Below are 22,047 nucleotides of genomic sequence, written 5' to 3' on the forward strand. Positions count from 1 at the left end.
GCAACGCTCGCATAAAGAGAGACCCAAGTGTACCAACTGGAGCTGACAAAGGTATTGTTTCTTATTTTTTACTTTTAGTCCATGCTATTTTATCATCTCCCATTATGAAGGAAGTGAAGGGGTCAGTGATTCAGTAGATGAGGACTTGGCTTCTGCTCTTCCTTCACCGAGTTCACTTCCATGGACTAAGTCCACCTTTACACCCTCCCACCCCCTCATCCAAAGCCTTGATAATCTTAGCTAGAAGACAGCACAGGAAATCACCCTATTTTCCCCAAAGAGAAATTACTGCAACAACTTTCCCCCCGCAACATTTAGAAATTCCTAATAATCTTCTCCCATGGAACACAGTTCCTTACTTGTCAGTTCTCCAATTTGAAGCTCTGCCACGCAGAGATGTGGGGCAGAAAATTTTCCAGTGCTTTATTTTACCATGGAAAACTTTCCATTTCTAAAAATTCATTGTTTCATAAAATTCATTAGTAACAATGAATGGATGCCAATACAATATTAGGCAAGCTTAGCAGTTTCAAAGATGTAATTAATGTTTTTCAGGCGATTATCCCCAGGAAGTGTGAGAGAGAGTACATACATGTTTAATTGATTTGTAAACAGGAGGGTAAATACACTCACATAAGCCAAACCAAAAATCAAGGTATGAATTCACCTAATCAGCTGTGCAGGTCAAATCAAAACCACAGCACAGCATATCATGCACAGTTCTTTGGGTGTGCTCAAATTAGTGTGTCAACAGTTTTCAATGCCTTTTTTCCTTAAATTTAAACAAACAATGTCAGGGAAGCACATGCTATTGTGTATTGTCTTTACATTGTTGCTAGTATTGCAATAAAAATAATTTCTTTCTACATGAAGCTTTGAATTTGTTTGAATATAACATTTAAACCATATTAAGTGCACTATATTCAATTCTTTTCTTAATCAAATATTTCAGTTTAAATACTTGTGGCTATTGGGACATAAAATTAAAATGGGGTACTTTTTTAGTTTTGTTTACTAAATACACGTCAAATAAACATGCTAAATCAGATCACACTCTATTTAGGGCATTGGAAATTTTCCAATTCAAAATTTTCTGGAAAACCCACATCTCTGCTGTCATGTAGCAAGAAACCTTATATGCATTCAAATCCATTTTATGCTGCAGTACACAAGTTAACACTGAACTGGACCCAGTGATAAGTGTCAGTTCTCAACAAGGAAAGGGGAATAAAAGTTCCAATACAATATGCACAAAGAACAGTTCACAAAAATGGGCTCTCACTCGTAGTGTAGCCACAGGTTGGCTGTCTTTTAACATATTCATGCTAATACAAGAGCTTTGTATGGACAGCAGTAATGACAGTCATCGTAACAGCTACAATCAAGCACCCGCACAATAAGAAGAGGCCCAAATTTCAGTGGCAGGTAAAAAAAAAAGTTAGACTTCTGATTTCACCGGCAGGCCAACTGGAGTTCTTTAAACAATAATGATCAATGAGTAGGCCATGCATGACCACCAGTGAGGCTGGCCAACTCCTCATGTTTGGAATAAAAAATGGGGAAACAGGGCCCCACTACACATGCAGGTATAGACACAACTGGATCTAATGCAGGATCCACCCCATAGTGCATCGCACATTAGATCCAATCACACCTTATTGCTGGTATAGGGACAACTGGATCCTGGGCTCCTCCAACATCAGTACAAAGCAGGCTTCCATGGCTGGGAGTCCGCTTTGCTGATGGGGCTCCCAGCTACAGGGACCCCACACAGCTGGGACTGAGAGTCCTAGGTCTGATGGGGCTCTCAGTACAGTTGCATGTGGGGTGCAGCCGGGACTAAGAGCCCCGTCAGCTGCAGCCCTGGTGCCCCACAGCTGGGGGGTCACAATGGCGGGGAGATCGCGGGAGCTACAGTCTCCCAGCTGCTACCTGGAGCACCCCGCACCCCCGCAGCTCGGGGACCACGTTGGCTGCACCGTGCTGTGCTGCGCGGGCTGCCCAGCAGCTGGGAGCTGGCAGGGCCTGCGCCGAAGCTGGAGAGAAACCAGCTATAAAGTCATTACACATGTTCGAGCAATCACAGCGAAGGCGCAGAGGAGCCGGCCGGCCGGCCGGACACGGCCAGCTCCAGGCTGAAGGGCAGGGGAAGGGAAGAGCTGGGACCAGGCCCGAGGCCCGGCACAGCCGGCAGCGCCGGGCCGAGCCGAGCCGCGGGCGCTGCAAAGGGACCGGCCGCAGCACTGGGGCCCCCGCCGGGACGGTCGGAGCGGACCACGGGGCGGCTACACGGCGCCCGGCCGCGCCGGCTCCTGGAAGAGCGGCAGCCCCCGCCCCGCGCCCAACCCGCGGGTCGTGCGGCCCCGGCCCCGGCCCCGGCCCCGGCCCCGGCTCCCCTGAGCCTCCGCAGCACTCACCGCCGCTAGCGCAAGCGCCACCGCCCCCAGCGCGGCCGGAAGAGGCGGGACACGCGCCAGTCACCGCCGCGATTAGTTATCGCGAAGGGGCGAAGCCGCAGCGAACTCGTGAGTAAATAAAATGGCTGCGCCGACGAGGCCTCCCATTGGTAGCTGGAGCCGTGACGCAACAGAACCGGGTCCTGACGATGACCCCGGGCCGTAGAGCCTCACCCCCGTCTCATCCACGTGCCAGTGCACGTGCTCCCTCAGCGCGCGCCACCACCTCCCCGCCCGCTGGGGGCGGAGCGCCAAGTCCCGGCCCGAGGGGCCTTGCCCTCACACGGACCGAAACCAGTTGATAAAGTGCGGGGGACGAAGTCCCTGCTGGGCCCACTTCTCCCGTTTCTGCCCTTTACAGACGCAAGCACACGTGGCGTTAATCCAGGGAGAAACCATTTTATCTCAGGACAAAGTGACATGGCCAGGCAGACGGTTGTCTCTGTTGTCCTGGGATAAATCCTAAAAAAGGTTCCCCAGGAGATAAGAGTTGGTCAGAGTTTATCCCAGGATAACAGCATTGAATCAATGGCCGAAAAGCAGCAGTGCAGTCAGCGGCTCACCAAACCCTGGTTAGAAGGGTGATGTGTGTCCCAACCATCCCAAGAGATTTTTTTTATTCCTGGACAAACACAGGGTCGACTTGGACACAGACCAGGATTTGCTTTTTTGCTATCTTGTACACACACTGTCTGAGTGACACCAGCTGGGTTCTGTGGTATTTCTTATTCTGGGTTACATGTTGCTCCCTCAGGACCAAGTTGCTGCTCTGATGAGCTGCATGAAAAAACCCTGTGAACACAGACTGATTGGAGCACCTACCCTGGGCATGGGAACAGTGTGCCTGCCTGCCACAGTTTTCCTGTAAATGCAGAGCATGGCAGTTAACCCTCCAAGAGTGTCCTGTGCCCTCCAAGTCCAGTTCAAAACCTAGAAACTAAGGAAAGCTGGAGAAAGGAATCATCAAAGGTAGGCTGAGCAAATCCTCCACTTCTTCTGCTGTCTATCACAAAACAGAAGTAAAGCGGTAATTTGATTTGTGCAGCTCAGTTCTGAGACACTGCCAGTCACCCTGTAATGGTGAGACAGGGTGATGGTCTGCCTTCTGCAAGTAGGAAGAGCAAGCGCACAGTGTCCCTTTTGGTAGGGAAGAGATAGGACTTAAAAGTTCTGGAAAATTTCCTGGCAGATAGGAGTGACATTGGAAATAGGACTGGCACACTCCCCATGCCTCATGCCCTCATACATTAGATACAGAAACAGCTTCATTCCATTTCTTAGGAGTTCACAGACCAAGAATGCTATAAATGTCAATGTGGTTGACATTTAAAGCATTGAGCAAATAAATGCCAGCTCCTTGGTATAATGATCTGAAGTTAAGGTTTTTAAATAAAGTTGATTTGTGAATTTCTAAATAAAAAAAGCCTTTTTTATTAAAACTCAGTGCTTCATAATAATGACGCCCAGTGAAACCCACGCATCCACTCAAAACAGATTATCCAATCACATTTCCTCTAAATTTTCACTAGAAGAAAAATGTTCATTTGCAGCCCTTGCAGTAAAGATAACCTTCCAAGCAGGAGCCAGTAGTAAGTGACACTGAGTAGTCACAGGAGCTGTACAGAGGGCCACCAGAATAAACAGGCAGAATCTCCTTTCACTGCTCACTCCCCTCCTGGGCTTATCATCTTTATCACTCATTGCCAGTAGGGCTGTGGGAAATTTCACTGATTGTTTCGTTTCAACGCTGTTTCGACTTTTTTCAAGCTCAAAATAGCAAAATTGAAATGAAAGTCTTCGAAACAGCCTTGAAACAAAACGAGGGCACTTGAAATGTTTCAAGTTTCAAAGCTAGGCTTGCTTGCAGGGAAACAGAAACTAAGGAGTGGGAGGGGGAAGAGGGAAGGACTGCTCTGATATTGACTATGTAGCTGACCAGTGACTGTGATCCTTCCCTGAGGTCCCTTCCAATCCCAGTGCTCTGGGGGAGGGACAGAAAAACAGCTGCACCTTAACACACACGCACAGTCACAAGTCACAGGTTTTGCTTGTCAGCGGCTTGAGGTGCAGTTTCCCAGAAGCCCCTGCACCCTTCTCCTTGAAACTTGGCAGGCTCCGTGCCCTCAGCAGGGGCTACCATGCCTGCAGTTTTCACCTTGCTGTGCCTGAACACACACACGTGATAGAAGTCTTGCTTTCAAGACGTTGAGGTGCAGTTTCCCAGAAATCCCTGCACCTATCTCCTTGAAACTTGGCCGGCTTCAAAACGGGTTACCATCCCTGCAGGTTTCATCCAAATCAGGCCAGAAATGACAAAGTTGTAGGCTGTTCGAGCCTTCCCCATTATAGCCTATGGGCGAAACATCAAAACAGCGAAACAATTTCAACGAAACAAAGTGGAACAGTACCTTCGAAATGAAATGAAACAGCAAAATGGAAGTCAAAATGAAATGGTGCAGTTTCACACAGCTCTGCCAGTAAGTACTCTGGCAGTAGAGTTTGGTGCACACTGCCATCTGGTTGCCCTTACTGGTTAGATTACTTGAATTTTGATAATTGGGTCAACGTTTATGAACTAAAAAGGCTACTAAATGTCTGAAAGCACTGGGCCTGGATAACATCCATCCCGAACAATTCACTCATGTCAATTCAACTGTCTTAGACTGGCTATGTCATTTTATGACTAACTGCCTGTGACAGCCAGAACCAGAGGGATTAATAGCAATAATATGTGCTTGGAGGCATTTGGTATTTTGCCTAAACAGGTAATATTAGTTAATATAAGCTTGTAAGTTTGTAAACTGCAAATGTAACTTGTCTGTCATAAGTTTAACCAAAATGATAAATTAACTGTTCATGGAACTGACTGGGCCCCATAGGCAAAGCTGTAGCTGTGAGATTAGCTGGCCTAACGGTTTTTTGCTCAGGGTTCAGCCTTAGCAATAAAAACTGGATCTAACTGCTTTGCACACCCAACACGTTCCAAGAAAGCATATCCCAAGAAAGTATATTCAAATGAAGCCTAAAAGGGGTTGGGATTTAGGCGGAGTGATGTCAGTTTCAAACCTAAAGGTGCTGCATCATAATTTGCTTATTGGATAAACCCGAGTCTGGGTAGTAACCTTTTATGATAATTTTAACACCTTTCAATCCCATAGGGTAACAGCTATAGGGCGACATTGTGAATGGCCCTGAGGCCAACAGATTAATATAAGACTAGGTATAAAAAGCACATGCATCAGGTAACTAGCAGGAAGGAGGGAACAGAACGGTCATTTCTGTTCCATGCTCAGACCCCAGACGCCCGGTGTGAGTGAGGATTGGATCCTGATCAAGGGACCTTCCCCGGTAATCCCTCTAACAGCGTCAATCGTCAGGGACGCCTGACTTCGCTGGAATCACTTGGCACGCACCTGGCATTGAGGGACTGTCGATAAGTTGCCAACCCATGTGTGCCCGCCTCTGCTCTATCAGGTGTTCTCTTGCAGCCTTAGCCCGGACCATCAATCTTGTCTGTCCCAGGCCTGCGAGTGGACCCCAAAGGCTACCCCGGCTGACGTCCGGGGATCCCCTTAACTTGCCTGCCACGACTTTGAATGGAACCTCAGTGGAGGGGTTCCCCTTTGAGGCAGCCTCCAGGGTCGTCACGCCTCTCAGCGGGCATTCACAGGGCTCCGACCTCCCCTACACCCCGGCCACTTGCCACCTTTGGTTGCAGGTCTTCTGGCCCTTTGGCGTCCCTGGTTCCTCTCGGTTTCTTCCCCAGCCTTCCGTGGCTCTCCAGCCATGAGCCCCAGTGTCCCTGGGCTGCAGCTCAGGCGTGAAAGCTCTGAGGCCCTTGGTCCTAGATTTGGCTATCCTGTGTCCCCAGCTCCCTATTCCAACCACACCGTGACGCAACGTGCGATCCCCACCACCATGACTGCCGAAGAGCTGTGACCGGCGGGCCAGGAGGCCACAAAGGAATATAGAGTGCCCCTTAGTCTACGGGCCCTGTGTTTTCCCAGTGCCTCAGTGCCCCAGACCCGGTTGCTTGCCCCACTCGGGGCTCCTATCTCTCCCCTGCGCTTGACCCTGTCACAACCCAATTAAGCAGTGTCCATGCCACTAGCAAGAGATACCATTCAAAGCATTTTCACTCTGCACTGGAGTCAACTAAGGGTTAAAAAAGAAATTCTTGTTGGTAACAGCCTTCTTCGCTGTGCATGCCAACAAGAGATTTATAGCTGCGCCACTAATAAGAAATTAAACTTTAGCCTTCTGTGCTGTACATAAATCATTATAACTGGTCAGAGTAAAACAGGGAGTAGCCCTGCAACAAAACCCTAGAGGAGATCGTTATATAATTGGCGATTCTAATTAAATTTATGACGTGGCGAAAAACACTTGGCTATTACACAAATAAAACCCGCTTGCACTTCAGCAAAATCGGAGACCTCTGAACACGTCACAGAGTAAATTGATGAGCTGATCATTCATCAATCTCCCTGCTGCGACCTCCTAGGCGTACCCTTCACCTGCATGCTTGATAAGCCATAATCTGCCGACCACCGGCCCGTATATATCTGCAGACCGACCTAATGAACTCTAAGCTGTAACTAACTAAGTATCTCTGACCTCCGTCATTCACCACCTTGACAGCGTAAGTAAACAATCTTGCTTTGCAACCGATAAGCGTCCGTGCCTAATTCCACTCCAAGCGTCACAAGTACCCACCTGCTGGGCCCCTAAGGCCCCGGACCCCTCGCTGCAGTGCACGGCAGCAACAGATCCTACTCCGGGGATGGCGTCCCGGTTGACCAAGGTCCTATGGGTCCTGGCCAACTCTTCTTGGGGATGCTGTGGACCCATCTGTTGGCTCCCTTACTCCGTTAACCGTCCCTGCTTGGGGTCTTCCACCGCTCACTCAGCGGCTATCCCAGTTGGGGTTCCCATTGGCTCCGCCCTCATTACCTCTTCTTCTGGCTTCCCTGTAGTTGCTCCGACTTCCCCGGCACTCGTCTCCTCTTCTCTCCCCACTCACCGCTGCTCCTTTTGTCAGCTTCCCTGCCGGCTCTTCTGCCGGCCTCTCTGTCAGCTCCTCTGCTGGCTAGCCAGTTGGCTTCCCTGCCAGCTCCTCTGCCGGCTTGCCAGTCGGCTTCCCTGCCGGCTTGCCAGTTGGCTCCTCTGCTGGCTTCTTTGCCGGTGCCTCCACTGCCGGCTCCGCTACCGGCTTCTCTGCCAGCTTCTCTGCTGGCGCCTCCACCGGCTCCGCTCCTGGCTTCTCTGCTGGCTTCTCTGCTGGCTCTGCCCCCATCATCCCGAGCTGCGCAACACAGCAGCTGTGCCTTTTGGGCTGTGGACTTCTCCGTGGAGCCTCTGCTCACCGGCATTTTTCCTGTGCCCTCGGGGCAGCCTTTTGTTTCTGCTGGGTGGTGTCTCCAGCTGACGTCACCCGGCCCCAGCTGGATATGAGCACGGTTGACAAACCGCGTGGGCGGTTTCTCCGCGCATGCTTCCCCACTCCTTTCGGCCCCTGTAGATGGTAAGTTGGGGCTTTCTTCTATTTTGGCCTGGGGTTCTCCTGTAACCCCAGCACCCCTGGGACACCATGTCTGTCTATTTGTTGTTGTGAACAGCCCAGTGTGGCTAATACCCTCACAGTGCCCAGTTGGCCTGCAACAGATTGATCTATCTATTTGTTGTTGTTATCTGTTGTTATTATTTACTATTAGCTCTTTTATACTGTATTATCTGCTTATTGCATTTATCTTCCTGTTAACTGTTGTGTGTATGTAAGCTATAATAAATTTGCCTTTATTTCACTCCCAACTTTGCCTCCTTGATGCGAAACTGAATCAAACAGCCCAGTTGGCCTGTGATAAAATTGATACACTCACAGTGCCCAGCTGGCCTGTGACAAAATTGGCATCACGAACAGGATCAAGGATGGAGAGTACAGAGCGGAAGAATGGTGCAGAGGGGGCAGAGAGGTGGACCCTACTGATTGCTTTGATAGAAGAGGTTATGGGTATTAAGAATCCAGGGTGGGATAAAGAGAGGTTAAGACCCACCTGGAGCGATCCCACCACAGTTCCCTGTCAGTGGGCTGCGTTCACTGTTGTGCAGAAGGGGAAACCTAAGAAGGGATGCCTGTCTTGGCGGCTGGCAACCTGCCTAAGACTGGGAGCAGAGGAAGGCACTTGCTCCATCAAGAGAACCAATCCTTAAAAGACCGAGTGACCCAGCTTGAGAGGGAATTAAGGGAAGAAAAGGATTCTAGAAATGTCACGTGTGCGGCTGCCAGAGCAGCTCAAGATCGACTAGAGATACTAGAGCATCGGGAGGGAAAGTTACTAGTCACACGGGCAATCACCTCCCTTGAGCAGAAGGTGCAAGTGGCATGATCAGTCGAACCTTCCCCTGAAAAGGTTCAGCAATGTCTTTATGGCAAAATTCCAAAAACTGAGCTGTGGGATGACCCAGACAGTGAGGATCTGTATGGTGAAATTGCAGTAGCTAAGCCAGGAGATGATGAGTATGTGAGGCTTACAGAAGAAGCCTGCGAGATCCCACCTCCTTATGCCCCACCAGCCCGAGATAATTTAGGAGGAGAGTTAGCCCAAACCTTCCCAGTAGTGGTGACCCATGCAGGGCCACAAGGGGGCAATCTCCGGACACAGACACGGTCGTTTACTTGCACAGAAATCCAAGAATTACAAAAACAAAATAAGGCCAAACCCGGGGAGCAAATAATAGACTGGTTAGTTCGAATGTATGGTGAAGGGGCCTCAGCAGTATCTGTGAGCTGCTCCGAGGCAGCACAATTGGTTCTCTGCCCCGAAATCCAGTTGGATCAGTGGGTCAGGCAGGACCACATCACTACTCTGTTTTCTGCTGCAATGCAGGCGGTTGCCACAGGTTACGGTAACATGGAAGAACAGCTTAACCCTCCCGCAAGAGCATGGACTCACTTAGAGGAAGCTATCCACTATCTGTATCAACTGTCTTTAATTGAAATAATTCGAGCAAAGAACTGGGGATACACTCTAGATGAACAACTAGTGACAGAGACCATGTAGAGAAAGTTTTGCCGACGAGCCCCGACAGAATGTACTTCAGCTCTGCTGGCTTTACAACAAGAGTTAGTGACTCACCCAGTAAGAAATGCGATTCAGAGGTTGGTACAGCTTCCACCCATCTTGCAGAAGCCGGGGCTTCCCAAACTAATAAAAACTGCCAAGGCCATGGCAGTGGCCACTGAGAAAGATGACCCAGCAGGGCCCCGTAAGTCTGGGAAAGTGGGGAATGGAAAAATCTAAACCCCTGCGGGCACAGATGTGGAGGGAGTTACTGGCAGCAGGGTTCAATAAAGAGCAGATTGACGGGCTGCCTACCCCGGTCCTGCAAGGGTTATTGGCCAAACACTGTGAGAACAGGAAAGGGAAGAAGATAGAGCCCTTGGCACCCCCCGACCTCCAGCAGTAGGAGACCCAGCGGACCCAACCCCCCGAGCAAGGGGCTATCGTGGGGACAGTAGAGGATCAGGGACCAGTAACACAGAATAATATTGGCCCCTTAATTCAAGTACCTATCAAAATTTGTCTAAATGGAAGGAAAAATTCAGTTAATATTCTACTAGACACTGGTGCCCAGCTATGCGTTTTGGACTGTGCAGAATGGAAAGGGGCACGAGGAACTTCCTACCAGGTGGTAGGAGTTGGAGGTGTCAGACGACCAGGACGTTTGGTCTGGCCCACTTTCACCTTGCCTAACGGCTCCATAGTAACAGCAGCCGCTGTCAAGCTCCGGGCAGGGTCAAATGTACTGGGACTAAATGTGTTGCAGGGGCAGCTGTTTATTCTTAAGCAGGAAACCTGGCAGTTTGGATGTGCCAAGGCACGGGAGAGTGAACAGAAAGACGTGATGACGGCAGTAGCCCAATGGTCCATGACCCTGCTCACCCTGCCGGCCATGAAGGGGGTACACCGACCTCAATACCACACACCCCCTGAGGCAACACAACCCATCCAGGACATCATCAACTGACAGTTGGAGGATGGAACCATCATTCAAACTCATTCCCCGTACAACAACCCGGTACATGTGGCCGGTACGTAAACCAAATGGGGATTGGTGATTGACTGTTGATTTCAGGGCTTTGAATGCCAATACTGACCATCTGACAGCTGCAATCCCATCCATGCCTGCACTGATGGAAAGCATTAGGTGCTATGGCCCCCAGTGGATGGGATCCATAGACATTAAGGACATGTTCTTTGCTATCCTCATCCATGAAAATCACTGGCCTTTGTTTGCCTTCACATGGCTGGGACAGCAGTACACCTGCACAGTCCTACCCCAGGGCTGGGTGCACAGCCCCACCCTGGCCCACGGAGTGCTAGCTGCAGTAGTCCATAAAGTCCAATTGAGTCATCCAGAGGTACATGTCTGGCAATACGTCGATGATGTCATGGTGGGAGGTCAAGGCCGGAAATTAACTATTTCTACTTTTGAGTCCCTAAAGGAGAAGGTGCAAGCATTTGGGTTCATGCTGTCCAGCAAAAAGATCCAAGAAGTCGGGCCCCAGTGTGAATTCCTGGGAATCCAATGGCAGCAAGGTGGACCCACCATACCGTCCAAAGAGCTGCAGAGTCTTGTAGATACCCCTGCCTCCAACACTGTAAAAGAGCTGCAAGCCCAGCTGGGTGCGCTTAACTTCTGGCTCCTGGATGTCCCTGAGTTTAGTGTGTTGGCCCAGCCTCTGTATAATCTATGCAAGAAAAAAAACAGTGGGAATGGGGCCCTGAGCACCAACATGCTATGCAGGCCCTCAAGGAGACAGTGATCACCCACACCTCCCTAGCAGAACGGCGCCTAGAAGGGGAGCTCTGGCTCCATGTAAACATGTCCGAAGGGGGGCCACATTGGAGCTTGTGGCAAAGGGACACACCTGAGACAGAGGGAAAACCCCTTGGGTTCTGGAGCTGAGGCTGGAAAGGGGCTGAAGCCTGATACACCCTGCTGGAACAAATGCTGTGTGCAGCAGCCGCAGCTTTAGCAGCCACAGAGTCCCTGAGAGGGGAGCTTTCCACTGTCATAACCATTCTGGTACCCATCCTAGGAACGGCATTGTCTGACAGACACCTCCCGCCAGAGGGGCGAGCCCAAGAAACCACAGTGCAAAAATGGGTCTATTATATCCTAAGTCAAGCTCAGCGAGTGACCCCAAAGGGACATCCAGCATTAGTAGAAAAGGTCACAGAGAGCATAATTAACGTATACCCAGACACAGCCAGCCCAGACGAGCTGTCTCCCATCAAGGAAGCACTGCCCTTTTCACTCAACATGGAAACATCAGAGGACATAGAGGTCTGGTTTATCGACGGCTCAGCCAAAGGTCGTACCTGGAGGGGGGCTGCCATAAGAATCCAGGATGGTAAGCAACTCACCCTGGGGGGAGATGGTCAAAGTGCACAATATGCTGAGCTAGCCACTGTAGTCAATGTGGCCAAGTATGAACTGGTAGAGGGACCAGGCCACCCTACAAGGCCCATTTATATTTACTGCGATTCATGGATGGTAGTGGAGAGTTGCACCAAGTGGCTACCCCTGTGGAAGAGGGAAAACTTCAAAAGGCAGGGAAGAGACATCTGGAGCCGTGAAAAGTGGGAAGCTTTGTGGGAAATGGTACAGGGAGGCCTTCCCTTATACATACGGCATGTCAGTGCAGCGCATGGGAGCAGAAAGGCTGAGGGGCCTGAGGCAAAGTGGAACAGGCAAGTGGATGAGCTAGCCAGAGGCAACACAGAAACCCTTGTTGCTGAAGCAGAGGCTCAATCACCCCCAGAGAAGCTGCCCAGCCCCTCCCTCCGGCAGACCCCTAGACTGCTAGCCGCAGAATGGCTGCATTGGCAGTATGGGCACCCTGGCTGCGATGGCACTGCTCGCCTAGCAGCCACCTGGGGCATTCACCTAACTAAAAGGGAAGCGCAGGAATTAGTCAACTCTTGCATCACCTGCCAGGAGGTCAAAGCTCGACTAACCCCTGCCTCGACTACCCCTTTGTCGCTACATGATGGAAAGGTAATATGGTAAGTTTGGCAATGTGACTTTATAGGCCCGTTTCCCTACATTCCCAGAAAGTGACAGTATGCGTTTGTAGCCATAGAAATGGTCACTGGAATGATGTTTGCCTGGGCCTCCGCCAAGGCCACTGCACAGGACACCTGCTAGCCATCTACCCACCTCCCATAGAACTGCAAAGTGACAACGGTTCAAATTTTCGTAATCATCTTGTCTATGAATGGGCCGCAAGACATCATGTGCTGTGGACCTATCACATTCCCTATCACCCACAATCTAATGGGCTAGTAGAATGGGCCAACAGTATCCTAAAGTGCAACCTGCGAATGGCCGCTGGCCCAGCCCTCAAGGACTGGGACTTGCACCTGAGTCACTCAGTCAACTGGGCCAACAATCGGCCCTGCCCCGGAGGAAGCCCCATGCAGCAAGCCTTCGGTCAGGGTGGACCCCACAAGCCGGCAGTGGAACGGCCAAAGGGTGGTTGGGGGAAACTCCAGGCAGGGGACCAGGTAGTAGTTAAGCATCCGCAGGGGGACAAATGGGAAGGGGTGCTAATGGCACGGGACATACATAACTCATGGTGGGTGTCAAGGTTGGATCCATCTAATGGGAGCCAGAGTCCGTTTTTTCTTGTTCCTGCAGATTGGGTCCATCCGTGGGCACAGCCATAGTAGCCCTGAAATGGCCTGAAATCATCACCGTGCTCCAGAGTGACACCACCACCCTCACCTAATAATGAAGGGGTGGAATGCCATTATGACGGGACTGCTGGTCATTTGCTACTGTTTGATTACTGTGGGGCATTCCTGTGCTCCTGTGCCCCGGATTGCACCCACTGCCAAAGCCTCAGACACGCAGGGATACTGGGAACACCCAGCCACGATCGAAGAAGTGCGAAAGTGGCCTCTCAGTCACTGACGGTGGATTGTGGACTGGCAAGGGGGAATCTGTCAATGTTACTGTGGGACAGGGTGGTTGCTTGGTTTCCTCCCATATGCCAGAATTGGGAAAAACGAGTGTGGGACAGGGAGAGATTGTTGTGGTTTCTTCCAGTGGCCCTGGTGCTGTTATATTCTGCCTGCAGGTGTGCTGCCCACCCTGGGCGTGACTACTGCCACAATCCCACCTGCAGCTCGAAATTCTACAACCACCCAGAGCCCAAGGAGGCGACTGAAACCTCCAACCCCACCTCCATAGGAGACGATAGCTCCAGCAATTCCCCTGCCCGATGACACTTTGGCACAATGGTGTACAGCTCACCAAATACACTGGTCCTCGAGGTACAGCAAGGTACTGTGGTGGTTTAAAAATGGCTCCACGGAATGGGTGGCTAACACGTCCCATGTTCCAGGTATTTTGTGGTTCTGCCATATGGATGAAGGGGGGATCGCTCACGGAATTAAATACACAATAACTGCATATCACCGATCAGTCTGGGAAAATCTGCAGGGCACAGCCCTGGTCAACCCAGAATAACTGGCCAAGTCCATGGGGGGCACCGTGCCAGAATCATTTTTGCAAGATACCAAAGCCATAGTCATACCTGGGCAGTGTGCATTTCAGTATACAGATGGGGACACACCTGAGTGAATGCGCTCCTTCGACCAACCCGATTGGGAGATTTACCAATCCCAAAAGAAAGAAGGAAAATGGTTAAACACCTGAACAGGAGAACCCCTAGCCATTTTTTGCATTAAGCAGGGATGTACATTGTTAATCCAAAAGGAGCTACCACAGGTGTATCCGCTACGTCGCATATCTAACGCCACTCCCTGGTGGAGGTCCCAAACCAGGGTTCTGGTCCTCCTTAATGCTTCCTTGTTCAAAGCCCGTATCACATTTAACCCCAAGCAATGGTTTATCAGAACAGCATTTCCTAACTGTTCTGCTGGCACTCGGTTGGCAGAAAATATGCTGCGCTGGGCCTGGCCAACTGTTTTCCAACCCACAGCCCAGCCTCCAATTGCCCGGAAAAAGAGGGATACCCTAGACCATGTGTGGAATGGGCTCAATTCAGCCACAGGAGTGTGGAACATAGATAAATCTCAGAAAAACACCCAAGGAATCATGGATCTATGGTGAGCCATAGGTTTTCTCACTAAGGGAGGTATGATTGATAACATGGCTTTAGAATACACTGATGAGTTAGTGGCAACCATTGGCTGAAAAGCAGCACAAATAAGTCGTCTTTTGATGCATGGAGCCTTCCAAGCCAATGCTAATCAAACCTGGAGCACTGCTTGTGCCCAAGTGCAGCTTTCACTTGACCTTCATTTTTCCCAGGTAATGAGTGATCTCAGACACAAAGAATGGCTTGCTGGCTTAGAGCACCATGGACCACACCCAGCTTTAGCCCAACGGTTAGTTTACCAAGACACGTGGAGCATACACTGGGAGGGGTGTAACAAGACAAAATGCTTTTTCGTTGTACGCAGGGTAGCAAATGGCACATGGTCCACTGCTCATCTCTTGACAACAGGAGTAGGAGGTGGGTGCATGTGGGACTGGGACTTACATCATCCCATTTGGGAAACTGTAACCCCTGAAGGTCCCAAGTATTTGGCCCAATCCCCAGTGTACCCTGTAAATGGCATTCTAATAGGCTTGGGAACTTTATGGAGAGGGTGGCCTGATAGTCCCCCCAACATGGTTTGTGTGACACCCCTACCAGCAACTCCCTATATTACCCTAGCTCAATGAGTTCACTGGGAAGGTCCTGGCCGCCTATATCATCCTAACAGCACACTTTGGACCTCCTGCACCAGCTGTTGTGCAGAGGCTCAAGATTTCCAAGGGGCATCAGCTACCCTATATGTTCACAACCAGGAAACTACCTTAGTGTGGCTGAAAACCCAATTAGAAAGTGTCACCCTTAACCTAAGTCTTCCAAAATCCTGGGTTAAAGATGTAGACATGCCCCAGCTAAAGGGATGGGGTGAAGTAGTGACCTACATTAAAGATTTGTTAGAAGATGCCCGAAAAGGAAAACAACTTGCCCTCATAGCTCAAGAGGGAAGGAGAATTATTAAATGTGCTACTAATATTCCTCCACTGTGTAAATGGTATGAAGTGGTCTGTACTGTGCAAATGTATACCTTTAATAAAGGTGCTCCTTTTCCTTGGTTTGTAGTAGTAATAAGTTTAGTCATAGGAATCATATTATTCGATATAATCTTTAAATGTTGTTGTTATAAAATTAAGTCTAATACCTATGCCAAAGTAAATGTCGTTGCTTTTGCCAACCATGTATACACCACCCAGCAGAAATCATATTTGTAGGCTTTACCAAATGCTCCAAAGAAGCAAGGGGTGGACTGTGACAGCCAAAACCAGAGGGATTAATAAGCAATAATATGTGCTTCTTGGAGGCATTTGGTATTTTGCCTAAACAGGTAATATTAGCTAATATAAGCTTGTAAGTTTGTAAACTGCAAATGTAACTTGTCTGTCATAAGTTTAACCAAAATGATAAATTAACTGTTCACGGAACTGACTGGGCCCCATAGGCAAAGCTGTAGTTGTGAGATTAGCTGGCCTAACGGTTTTTTGCTCAGGGTTCAGCCTTAGCGATAAAAACTGAATCTAACTGTTTGGCACACCCAACACGTTCCAAGAAAGCATATCCCAAGAAAGCATATTCAAATGAAGCCTAAAAGGGGTTGGGATTTAGGCGGAGCCATGTCAATTTCAAACCTAAAGGTGCTGCATCATAATTTGCTTACTGGATAAACCCAAGTCTGGGTAGTAACCTTTTATGATTATTTTAACACCTTTCAATCCCATAGGGTAACAGCTATAGGGCAACATTGTGAGTGGCCCTGAGGCCAACAGATTAACATAAGACTAGGTATAAAAAGCACATGCATCAGGTAACTAGCAGGAAGGAGCGAACAGAACAGTCATTTCTGTTCCACACCCGGACCCCAGACGCCCGGTGTGAGTGAGGATTGGATCCTGATCAAGGGACCTTCCCCAGTAATCCCTCTGACAGCGTCAATCATCTGAGACGCCTGACTTCACTGGAATCACTTGGCGCGCACCTGGCATTGAGGGACTGTCGATAAGTTGCCAACCCATGTCTGTCTATTTGTTGTTTTGAACAGCCCAGTGTGGCTAATACCCTTGCAGTGCCCAGTTGGCCTGCGACAGATTGATCTATCTATCTGTTGTTATTATCTGTTGTTATTATTTACTATTAGCTCTTTTATACTGCATTATCTGCTTACCACATTTATCTTTCTTTTAACTGTTGTGTGTGTGTAAGCTATAATAAATTTGCTTTTATTTCTCTCCCAACTTTGCCTCCTTGATGCAAAACTGAATCAAACAGCCCAGTTGGCCTGTGATAAAATTGATACACTCACAGTGCCCAGCTGGCCTGTGACACTGACCCTCTTGTCAGATCTGAGGTTTGTGTAAGAGGCGAAAAAGGTCACCACCCTCAGGACTGCAGATGACCCTTGTGGCTATCAGCCAGTTTTTCTGTGCTCCACTATGTTCAAAACTCTTGGAACGTACCATATTTCCTCCATAAGAAAACGAGGTCCATCTATCCCCACATTTAACATGGGGGGTGGAGGGAACACCCCTTGCCTTACAATTGAGCATGCGGGGGAGGGAAGGGGGGGTGTTGGGCTGGTACAGCAGTGCTGGCTCCATGCCACTGCTTCAGGGCTGGGCTGGAGCCATGCTCCATGCCATGGGTTGCAGCAGGGACGGAGCATGCTGGTGTGGAGAAAAGGAAAGCAGAGGGGGGTAAGGGGCAGGTATGAGGGGGAGAAACTTCTGGGGGGAAGATGGGAGAAAGGGAAGCAGAGACCTGAGGCTGTGGGTGGCAGAAGCAACATGGAGAGAGGAGGAGGGGGGAAAAAGGGGAGGGGGAATTGGGCAACCTGAGGCTGGGGTGGGTGGAGGGGGAAGAGAGGCTGGCACCATGGTGGGTAGGTGCGGGGGACAAGCAGCAGGGAGCGAGCTGTCTGCCTTTCTCACTGCTTACCCCACTACCACCACACTGCCTACCCCAATGCTGCCACCCCTTCCTGCACCTTTACTGTCCCCTGCCTGCCCTACCTACAAGCTCCCCCTACTGCCTCCCCCACTATCTATCCCCCCACCACCTGCCCCATTACTGCCCCCCTCATCACCTCTCCCCCTACCACCTTCAGTAATGGGGGGATGAATTTAAGATGATCCTCCAATAATTATATTCCATACATGGAACAGTATAATAAATATATGTATTTTCTATATATAGAATCTAATTATTGGGGGATCATCTTACATTCAGGGACATTTTGTCTTCAAGTAAATATAGTATCATCCCTGGAAGAATTAAACTAATAGCAAAAAGCATTTTGTTGAAAAAAACAGACTGGCTTGTACACATGCTGCTACAAATTACATAGAATCAGCCCCTGAAGCAAATAAAAAGTGCAGGGCAATGTTCCTTGATCTTACCACAGATCATAATGCAGTATGGCACCACAATTTGGTACTGAAACTCCAATGTCAATCACAGCTTGTTTGCTTCATAATGGGCATTCTGTCCAGTTAGATGTTCCTGTAATCTGTTCACTGGTTAATGGAGTCTCATGCACACACTGAAGAAGAGCACTCTGCAACATGCTGTGTTTGCTCCTGTCTTATTCAGTTCATATATTGCTAACTTACCAGAAAAAAAAATTCAAAACTTGTGTATGCTGATGATTTGGTATTATTCTGCACAGGCAGGAGTTTTGAAACAATGAAGACAACATTCTCCTGTGACCTTGCAGTCCTGGGAAAATATTTCTTATTGACAGCACATATAGCTCAGTACACAGAAAACTGTCTCACTGTTTCCCTTGGATAATCATTGCACACCATGTCAACCTTTTGCTCACTGCTAATGGTACAGTGTTTCTTTTTCTGCATCTCCTATATACTTGGGCATTCAGCTCAGTAACATTTAAGAATGTGCAAAAACTAACTGCAGGAAAAATAGCTGCATGAATGGATCTACTCTGTAGGCTTTGTGGTGTCTTTTGGAGGGGCCAGTCTCTCCATGCTCCAAAACACATCACTGGCCTTTGTGGATGCGCCTACTGATATCAAATCTCTGTCATGCAGCTATGCACACCTAAGGAAAATGGATGCTCAAATCAATGCCTCATTAATATTTGACGCCCAGTGACCAAGAATTAGTGACTACTTCCCAGTCATATTTTTAAACTCTGACTTTTTAATGATCACATATCTGGTATCTAATCATCACATATCTGGCACCTTCTTCACAACAAGCTAAGGAATAAACTTCCCCCTCAATGGCTTAAAATATTATCTCCCATTCATCAGCAAAGCAAATAATTTTGTCTGTACTCCTGAGTACGAACAGACATCAGTGATGCATCAGCAGATGGCAAGACAAACACTGAGATAATCATTCATCCTTATTCCCTCTCATTTCTAAATCACTGGATGTGATATGTCCCACAAAAATACTGTAGATTATGCACTGGGATTGGCCATTTCAGAATTGCCTCTTCTTGGGAAAGGCTCAACTCAGCACTGCTTGAATGTGGAGCTGTTATCCAAACTGCTGATCACATTGCCAAGGTCAGTCCTCTTTACTGTATGGGAATCAATCAAACAGCTTGGACATTTTGTCAAGGGTCTGGCTGGCATATGTGGCTTTGGTTTTTTCAATATGGATGGACTGCAATACATTAGCATACTGGCATTAAGTCATGGACTAATGAATACATACAAAAACAAGTCACATTCAAGTCCCTGACTTCCCAGAAACAAGCTTTCTGTCTCTGCTCAGACTGGGAAAGATGCATCCCAGGAAAAGGCATTTTGACTAACAGCAATTCAGATACAGCATCATAATAGACGTATGGAAGTAATGGCACTATCAGTTTTGAATAAGTAAAAATTATGGCATCCTCAGTACCTGTTTTGGGGGGTTATTTTTGGTTGGTTGGCTGGTTTTTGTCATTTAAGAGCTGTGTGAAAGAAAAACAATTAACATATATTAGTGCAGTCAGTCCCATCATCTCCATAACAAACACTTAGTACAGCCACTTCTCACTGACTATGGCTTCCTAGGTATTTATGATACAACAACCACCAGGTCATTTCCAGTGGTACTGTCTCGTACAGTAACCGTCCTCCAGGCACTCGTGCTGTCTGTGAGACTACTCTGCTCACAGGAGTGTGTGCAGCTTGTGCCAGATGCTGGGGTAGAGCAGATTTTTCTTCCTTGGCATCTTATTGCTGATCCTTAAGTAGGGACCCAGGGCTATTGTCCCACCTACTCTATGTCCCTTTTTCAACAACTTTTCTGAAGGAAGTGAAACGGCAGTTTCTGAACTCTATAAAGCACATAGTACACAGTGACTGCTGTTCCTCAAGGCTCTTGCTCAATTGTATAAAAGAAGGAAAAGTTCCTTGCTTGGTTTGCCCATTCTCTGTCCCTGCCCCCTTTCCCTTCCCTGCTCAAAGTAGGACCATTGCAGGCATAAGGGTTATAATTAGGGATATGTTGAAATTAAACAGACAAAATTTGGGGAGAATCAAACAATCTTTCTGTCAGCAAGCTGTATAGGTAATTGAAACAGTCTCCCAGGGAAGATTCATAGATTCATAGATGTTAGGGTCGGAAGGGAACTCAAAAGATCATCGAGTCCGACCCCCTGCATAGGCAGGAAAGAGTGCTGGGTCTAGATGACCCCAGCTAGATACTCATCTAACCTCCTCTTGAAGACCCCCAGGGTAGGGGAGAGCACCACCTCCCTTGGGAGCCCGTTCCAGACCTTGGCCACTCGAACTGTGAAGAAGTTCTTCCTAATGTCCAATCTAAATCTGCTCTCTGCTAGCTTGTGGCCATTGTTTCTTGTCACCCCCGGGGGCGCCTTGGTGAATAAATCCTCACCAATTCCCTTCTGTGCCCCCGCGATGAACTTAAAGGCAGCCACAAGGTCGCCTCTCAACCTTCTCTTGCGGAGGCTGAAAAGGTCCAGTTTCTCTAGTCTCTCCTTGTAGGGCTTGGTCTGCAGGCCCTTGACCATACGAGTTGCCCTTCTCTGGACCCTCTCCAGGTTATCCGCATCCTTCTTGAATTGCAGCGCCCAGAATTGCACGCAGTACTCCAACTGCGGTCTGACCAGCGCCCTATAGAGGGGAAGTATCACCTCCCTGGACCTATTCGTCATGCATCTGCTGATGCACGATAAAGTGCCATTGGCTTTTCTGATGGCTTCGTCACACTGCCGGCTCATGTTCATCTTGGAGTCCACTAGGACTCCAAGATCCCTTTCCACCTCTGTGCCACCCAGCAGGTCATTCCCTAGGCTGTAGGTGTGCTGGACATGTTTCCTCCCTAGGTGCAGCACTTTGCATTTCTCCTTGTTGAACTGCATCCTGTTGTTTTCTGCCCACTTGTCCAACCTGTCCAGGTCTGCCTGCAGCTGTTCCCTGCCCTCCGGCGTGTCCACATCTCCCCATAGCTTTGTGTCACCTGCAAACTTGGACAGAGTACATTTCACTCCCTCGTCCAAGTCACCGATGAAGACATTAAAGAGTATCGGTCCAAGGACTGAGCCCTGCGGGACCCCACTGCCCACACCCTTCCAGGTCGAGACCAACCCATCCACCACGACTCTTTGGGTGTGACCCTCTAGCCAATTCGCCACCCACCGGACTGTGTAGTCATCCACATCACAGCCTTTTAACTTGTTTACCAGTATGGGGTGGGATACCGTATCGAAGGCCTTCCTGAAGTCTAAGTATACGACATCCACCCCTCCTCCTGTGTCTAGGCGTTTCGTAACCTGGTCATAGAAAGAGACTAGATTGGTCAGGCACGATCTGCCCGCCACAAACCCGTGCTGGTTTCCCCTCAGCATAATTTGCCCTGCCGGGCTCTCGCATATGTGAGCCTTGATAATTTTTTCAAAGACTTTACCAAGGATGGAGGTGAGACTGACTGGCCTATAGTTGTCCGGGTCCTCCTTCCTCCCCTTTTTGAAAATGGGGACCACGTTGGCCCTTTTCCAGTCCTCCGGGACTTGGCCCGTGCGCCACGAGCGTTCAAATATTCCCGCCAGTGGCTCTGCAATGATGTCAGCCAGTGCCTTCAGCACCCTCGGATGGAGCTCATCCGGGCCTGCCGACTTAAAGGCATCCAGTTCTTCCAAGTGACTCTGCACCATCTCAGGATCTACGTATGGAAGTCTGGCGCCTTGCTGCTGCCTCTCTACAACCCCAGTGAGAGACTTGTCCTGCCCCTCACTTAGGAACACTGAGGCAAAGAACTCGTTGAGGAGTTCAGCCCTGTCCCCCCTGTCTGTCACCAATTGTTTCTGCCCATTTAGCAGAGGTCCTATTCCTCCCTGGGCCTTCCTTTTACTCCCAATATATCTAAAAAACAATTTCTTGTTGTCTTTTACTTGGGTTGCCATCCTCAGCTCCATGGTAGCTTTGGCCCACCTAACTGCCTCCCTACAAGCACGAGCAGAGGAGGTATATTCATCTTTAGTGATCT

The 22,047-nt window shown here is 49.1% G+C and overlaps 1 protein-coding gene across 1 annotated transcript in view; it reads right to left on the reverse strand.

Moving 5' to 3' along the window:
* HMOX2 (heme oxygenase 2) overlaps window positions 1-2,526 on the reverse strand; it is a 31,341-nt gene extending 28,815 nt beyond the window's left edge. The window contains exon 1 of the mRNA XM_014602281.3: window positions 2,418-2,526. The gene's annotated coding sequence lies outside the window, so the exon portion shown is untranslated. The remainder of the gene's footprint in view (window positions 1-2,417) is intronic.
* Between the last annotated feature and the right edge of the window lie 19,521 nt (window positions 2,527-22,047).

This window comes from Alligator mississippiensis, chromosome 13 (genome assembly GCF_030867095.1).
Source record: "Alligator mississippiensis isolate rAllMis1 chromosome 13, rAllMis1, whole genome shotgun sequence".
NCBI classification, from domain to species: Eukaryota; Metazoa; Chordata; order Crocodylia; family Alligatoridae; genus Alligator; species Alligator mississippiensis.